The sequence below is a fragment of the Lissotriton vulgaris genome, chromosome 10, assembly GCF_964263255.1.
Source record: "Lissotriton vulgaris chromosome 10, aLisVul1.2, whole genome shotgun sequence".
Classification (NCBI taxonomy): Eukaryota; Metazoa; Chordata; class Amphibia; order Caudata; family Salamandridae; genus Lissotriton; species Lissotriton vulgaris.
In genome coordinates this window covers 599,129,614-599,137,134 of record NC_141698.1, presented here as the reverse complement: position 1 = coordinate 599,137,134, position 7,521 = coordinate 599,129,614, and the positions used below count along the sequence as shown (strand labels likewise).

At 41.2% G+C, this 7,521-nt stretch overlaps 1 long non-coding RNA gene across 1 annotated transcript; it reads left to right on the top strand.

Moving 5' to 3' along the window:
- The first annotated feature begins 484 nt into the window (after nucleotides 1-484).
- On the top strand, nucleotides 485-7,218 carry LOC147688565 (uncharacterized). Its single transcript, XR_015300702.1, has 3 exons — nucleotides 485-2,787; nucleotides 2,884-5,680; nucleotides 5,746-7,218. It is a non-coding gene; the product is annotated as an uncharacterized LOC147688565 (long non-coding RNA).
- The last annotated feature ends 303 nt before the right edge of the window (nucleotides 7,219-7,521 follow it).

Genomic DNA, 7,521 nt, shown 5'->3' with positions numbered 1-7,521 from the left:
TACCCTAGGGCAGATCTGACACACAATCTGGTGCGTCTACACACGTGGGTCTGCAGCCCCAGTGCTCTCCCTTTTTCCAAATCGTTCGCGATCCTGCGAAACATACACGGTAATCTCCCTCTTACCGCTCTCACTTAGTCTTTTACCACAATCCGGTGGCTTTACACACTGGTTTGACACTCCAGTGCTCTCATTAACGCCGCATGTCAAACGACGATCACATTCCTATGAACACCTATACATATATATATATATATTGGGATATTATCTCAGCTGTCTACTCGGGATGAAACTACAATGATGACTTTAGATATGGTTCCGGATTATATAATGTACTCTCTGCTCTTGGCATCAAAGGTTCACTCACTCCCTATTTATGTGATCACCACTCACCTGATTGGGATTACTCATCCATTCATGCGCCTAGCAATTACCTAGAAGTGCCATTTACCTTTAGTGAACAAGAATAGGGACTACACGCCAGTTAGTTATAAACTGGGGACATTTATTACAGTAATATAAACATTTATGCAAATCTAACAAAGGCTATAGGTAGAACACACCGCTTGAAAGAGAAAAGATTACACATAACAGGAACACTCCGCTGAAAAGGAAAAGATTAAGTGTAGCTAATGTGATGAAAACAATATCACCTGATTAGTGTGAAGTCTTGTTCTAGCTGTCATCTGGGTTCCTCTCTCGTCTGTGCCTTGGCTCATCTCATGCTCTCTCTCCTCTCCTGCACTCTTGGGTACACCTCTGCGCTGATCGCTCTGTCTCTGGACTCCTCTCCCTCACACAAACCGTCTCTTCACCTTGCGTCTTCAATCTTTTAATAGTTCCTGCCGCTCTGATCACCGTTCATTCTGTCTCTCTTATTCGCTCTATCTCTGCACCAATGTCCAATTCCATCTGCTCCCATAGGTTAATCCACGAGCTCTCCTCTATCTCGTCTAAAAGGCATTACTTCAGACTCCAGCTATTCACACTTCCTCCTGATAAACCACTGCTTCTGACTGCTTCCTTCAGTTCCAGCTCACTATTCAACTCAGCTCTTCTCCAGATTGAACCCTCTCTCTCTCTCTGCCAACTCCACTCCACTGCTCCTCTCTGCTGGACTCTCCTCTGCACGACTCACTCTCTCCTCGACTCCTCTTCGACTGACTGACTCCGCCTCTGCACTTCACAAATATAGAATGCTGTTTCCTCATGGAAAGTTCCATCCATCAGCCCTCCGCTTACCAGATCTCTGCACCACTTCGCATCAAGGACACACACCCAGCTGGCCAGCCTTTTGTGGTGTCTTCAACACAGAGAATAATACAGCCTACCGATAAGGGCTGGCCCAGACCGGTTCTCTCCAAGTGGAAAACAGCCTTAACTATAAACATTACTTTTGCCCTAGAAAGCCTCTCTGCTTCCATCAAGATGGAGTCTCTCTAGCTTTAGGCCTGAAAGGGGTGAAATGCTCCTTAGCTCTGTCAGAATACCTACATACACCATACCAATGTGTCTAATATGTCAAAGCCAATAGGCAATAGACAGGTTAAAGTCAAGAATAAAGGCATATTAAGCAGCTATCCTCTTCTAGGTCTGGAAAAAGGGCTTAAAAGGGCCAACACAGGCTAAGAATGCCTATACTAGATGCGAGCAGGATTAATGATCTATATCACTTCTAAGTAAAGCCAAAAACTCTGCCATAACATTCCACCCTTAGATCCTTATCATGCGAGCATCTATATAAACAATAACATCCAAACAAACATCAACATAATCTATCCAACATAGGCTAAAAATACCTATCCTAGATGTGAGCAAGATTAAGATCTATATCACTGCTAAATATCCCTGCCATCCACCCTTAGATCCTTATCTTGCGAACATCAAACAAACAATAACATCTAAATAAACAAACATCAACACAATCTATCAACAAATCAAAAACCTAAAAAACTCCCTAAAAACAATGACAACTCAAGAAAATTCCACCTGAAACTCAATTGTAAGGAATAGAAACCTAAAAACAAATCAAAGCACCCTTGACTCGAATGCTGAAACATATCTGAGATTGGATCTGATAACAACAGAAACTAACCAAAGCATCCTCAAACTAAATGTGCCTCAACTTCTAATGATAACTGGTGAAATCTAATGATGTAGGGACTTATGTGTTGAATAAAAACAGCAAGGGGCCTAAATGGGCCTACTTCGGACAACTTAAGGCTAAATGTGTTTCAACTTCTAATGAGAAAACAAGAAAGGGCCTAAATGAGCTCTACCTACTATAGGCAAGTTAAGCTAATGATGACTCATGAAACTATTGGTGTAGGTGCTAATATGTGAGATGAAAATAACAATAGGCCTAAATGAGGCCTACCTGCTGACATTTGTCAATTTAAGGTGAAATCTGAGAAATGAACATGACAAACTGTTGCAAGGTCTGGATAAACATTAACACATAATCATACTAAAAGACACACCACCCAGAACCATCTAAATTGTAAGGTAACCACCCTTTGATCAATTAAGGTGAAAATGCAAGAACAGTAAAAAAACTACAACCCCAGTCTACAAGATAACTAGTGTAACATCAATCTTAAATCACACAGTGGAGCACATGTGTGCGCCATCATTGAAAAAAGTCCTTCATTTGGAAAAACTATAATAGGTGACATATTTTTGTTTGCTTTAAAAAGTGGGGCCTGCTTGTACAAGGGAGTATGGATCAAGTCCTTTTACAATCCTGTAACAAATAAAACATGTTTGGGTTTCATTTCTTTTCAAAAAGTGGGGCCTGCTTGTACAAGGTATTATTCAATGTCCAAATTCATTTATAATACTGTTACAAAGAAAACATTTTTTTTTTTTCTTGTTCTTTAAAAGTGGGGCCTGCTTGTAGTATTGCAGGCCAAGGAATTAAATAACTTAGTCACAATAGGTGACACGTTTTTTTGCTTTAAAAGTGGGGCCTGATTGTCCAAGGGATTATTTAATGTCCAAATTCTTCAGTGTAGGCCACCACCCTGCATCCTGGATACTTCCTCCAATGTGGCCATCCATCACCCGGTCTGGTCTGGTCTGGTCTGGTCTGGTTCCATCATCCAAAACAATAAACTAAAATAATAACATGAAAATAAAAAGCTAAAACAAATAAAGGGAGTGGGCAGATGCACGCACGCACCCCAACTGCAGCCATCCTAGAAACAAGAGAAGAAGTATCATTATTCTTGTAAAATAAAATTTTCCATTTAAAAAGCACCCCGGGTGCTTTTCATTATTGAAAAGGAAATATCCTAATTAATTAAAACATTCAAAATTTAACTTTTAGTAACATTGAGTGGGGCCTAACATACCCTAATCCTAACTAAGCCAGTCCCACCCTTCTGGGCAAGAGTCATGCTACAGTGTGGAAAAAAAAAAAAAAATTGTAACACTGCCAAATGATGACAGCATCAGCAGGGCACTGCAAGCTTCCCAATTTCCATGGTCAGAGAAGCCCAGGCCACCCCGCCCTTAAATAAACAAGCCGTGCGCGGAAGAAAATTGGATTGTAGCCCATCATAACACACTGGGACGTGATCGAAACTTGCAGAATGAAAAAAAAGTTCGTCTGCGCAGACCAGCTGGGCTGCCAAGGTCAAAAAACAAATTCCTTTTGCCTGTTCTCATGGCCTGATTCTCAAACTAACGGAGGCTAATATTAATAAAAAAAAAAAAACAATTCTGTTACAGTGTATTGCCAATTAAAAAAGATCCAATTTTTTTTTAAAAAGACGTTTGTCCACAAAACATTTAAAAATATGAGCACTTATTTAAAAGGGGCAACTATCTTTTGCACACCAAATTATATACATTCTGCATTTGAGAAACGAATTAACATGGCCCATTTGTCAAAAAGAAATAATTTGTAAAACAGCATAAAATGCATATTCATTTCAACATTATATTTAAGTTCACATTTTTTGATGACACATTTATAAAAGCATACATTTTAATTCACATTTGGGAAAATAATAATGTCACATTTTAACTTTTTTCATTTAAAAGCACATGGTTGCCTCACACTAATTAAAAGCACATGTTACCACGCACTGTCGGGCAAGATTTATTATTCTAAACCTATTATTATTGCAACCATCACATTCCTGTCTAGATGGAAACCCCTCACAGAAATAATTAATGAAAACAGCTCGTAGCGTGCACTCTAGGGCTATCTTTTTAACATTTCTCTCATTTTAAAAGAACAGCTTTCTCCGTAATTCACTGGTTGATTTATAAACACTTCAGTTCCAAAGTGAACCCACACAAATTCGTAGACGCATTTCAAAAGGAATGTGAAATGAACAGAACTCTTCTCAAAACACAAGATGTTACCTTTCCGTCAAGAAACTGACAAAGCACATAGGCTGACCAAGGAACCAAAAAAAAAAAGTCAAAATCAAACCATCAAAAATCCTTAAAATAATTCACTGACTTCTATAGTCAGGTCAGATAACCATGCATGTTGACAGCATGTAAAAAATAAAGGCTGCCATCTCAACTCAAGATATTAACCCTTTGGCAGCTCAAACAGAATCATTTCCCAACGTCCATTTTTACATGGGAAAATCATCAGCACATTTCTTCACGTTTACAAATGACACGTACATATTTTCAAAAACGTTATCCCCAAGCACCCGAGAAAGATCCAGCTCTCTCCTGCCAAACGTAATGAGAACATGCCCTGTCCAAGCCATGACCACATGGCGCTATTCACAAGCCAAATTTACAAGACAAGCCTTTCACAAACAACATTTCCAAGGCGCAATGCACAAGGAACACAACTGATTAACATAAGAACATGCACCTCACAAACCACATTAAAATGGCGCTATTCTAAAGCCATATTTACAAGACAGTAAACAAACTCAAAAAACAACACGCTTGTCACAAGGAATATATTCAAAGCACCATTCACAAGCAACACAGCAGATCAACATGAGAACCTGCACCTCACAAGCCTCATTAAAATGGCGCTATTCTAAAGCCATATTTACAAGACAATAAACAAACTCAAAAAACGACACGCTTTTCACAAAGAATATATCCAAAGCACCATTCACAAGCAACACAGCAGATCAACATGAGAACATGCACCTCATAAGGCACATTAAAATGGCGCTATTCTAAAGCCATATTTACAAGGAGCTATATTCAAAAAACTCCACAGATCATAGAACAATGAACACATTTCACATTGCACAGCATAAGCAGATGCAGCAAGCAATTTAATGGGCAATTTAAAAGCACTTTTTACACACATTTATACAATTGGACCATCACAAAGATGTAACTGGCTTCCTCATGTAATGCCATCCTTCAACTCTGACAGTTTAAACACCAAGATGAAAACCATTCCTTCCACCCTGAATAAACCAAATGCCATGATGTAATACAATCTCCTCACGCTGCAACTGTTCAAGCCAATAGGTCTAACAGGCTACATAAACTGCAACATTACGCCAGATGGAACTAGCGTTCAGGGCATTCCCTCAGAACACATGGGCAACTCTCTAAGCACATGGCCAGGCACACAGAGTTCGTAAACTGTCCGACTACGCCAAAATGTAATTGGCGTTCAGGGCACTCCCACACAACACATGGGAGACAATCTAAACACATGGCCAGGCACACAGAGTTCGTAAGATGCCGACTACGCCAAAATGTAATGTTTGGCGCTTACTCACAACACATGGGGTCACACAGAGTCCGTAAGATGCCGACTACGCCAAAATGTAATGGCTGGATTTTCTGTTTAGATGGGATCAGCCCCCCAGGGGCCCCTATGACCCAGCCAAAACGTACTCACCTTCCGTCCTCAGGACCACCTATCCAGGCACCTGGTACCTACCTGAGGATAGGGAACTCGCAATATACAAGCTCATATTATTAAGAACACCACTAAATCTATAGGGATACTAAGAATATTACTAGGGATATCCATACACTACACTTATTCACATCAGTTGGTCTCGCGGCCACCCTGACCCAGACCGTTCTACCCTAGGGCAGATCTGACACACAATCTGGTGCGTCTACACACGTGGGTCTGCAGCCCCAGTGCTCTCCCTTTTTCCAAATCGTTCGCGATCCTGCGAAACATACACGGTAATCTCCCTCTTACCGCTCTCACTTAGTCTTTTACCACAATCCGGTGGCTTTACACACTGGTTTGACACTCCAGTGCTCTCATTAACGCCGCATGTCAAACGACGATCACATTCCTATGAACACCTATACATATATATATATATATTGGGATATTATCTCAGCTGTCTACTCGGGATGAAACTACAATGATGACTTTAGATATGGTTCCGGATTATATAATGTACTCTCTGCTCTTGGCATCAAAGGTTCACTCACTCCCTATTTATGTGATCACCACTCACCTGATTGGGATTACTCATCCATTCATGCGCCTAGCAATTACCTAGAAGTGCCATTTACCTTTAGTGAACAAGAATAGGGACTACACGCCAGTTAGTTATAAACTGGGGACATTTATTACAGTAATATAAACATTTATGCAAATCTAACAAAGGCTATAGGTAGAACACACCGCTTGAAAGAGAAAAGATTACACATAACAGGAACACTCCGCTGAAAAGGAAAAGATTAAGTGTAGCTAATGTGATGAAAACAATATCACCTGATTAGTGTGAAGTCTTGTTCTAGCTGTCATCTGGGTTCCTCTCTCGTCTGTGCCTTGGCTCATCTCATGCTCTCTCTCCTCTCCTGCACTCTTGGGTACACCTCTGCGCTGATCGCTCTGTCTCTGGACTCCTCTCCCTCACACAAACCGTCTCTTCACCTTGCGTCTTCAATCTTTTAATAGTTCCTGCCGCTCTGATCACCGTTCATTCTGTCTCTCTTATTCGCTCTATCTCTGCACCAATGTCCAATTCCATCTGCTCCCATAGGTTAATCCACGAGCTCTCCTCTATCTCGTCTAAAAGGCATTACTTCAGACTCCAGCTATTCACACTTCCTCCTGATAAACCACTGCTTCTGACTGCTTCCTTCAGTTCCAGCTCACTATTCAACTCAGCTCTTCTCCAGATTGAACCCTCTCTCTCTCTCTGCCAACTCCACTCCACTGCTCCTCTCTGCTGGACTCTCCTCTGCACGACTCACTCTCTCCTCGACTCCTCTTCGACTGACTGACTCCGCCTCTGCACTTCACAAATATAGAATGCTGTTTCCTCATGGAAAGTTCCATCCATCAGCCCTCCGCTTACCAGATCTCTGCACCACTTCGCATCAAGGACACACACCCAGCTGGCCAGCCTTTTGTGGTGTCTTCAACACAGAGAATAATACAGCCTACCGATAAGGGCTGGCCCAGACCGGTTCTCTCCAAGTGGAAAACAGCCTTAACTATAAACATTACTTTTGCCCTAGAAAGCCTCTCTGCTTCCATCAAGATGGAGTCTCTCTAGCTTTAGGCCTGAAAGGGGTGAAATGCTCCTTAGCTCTGTC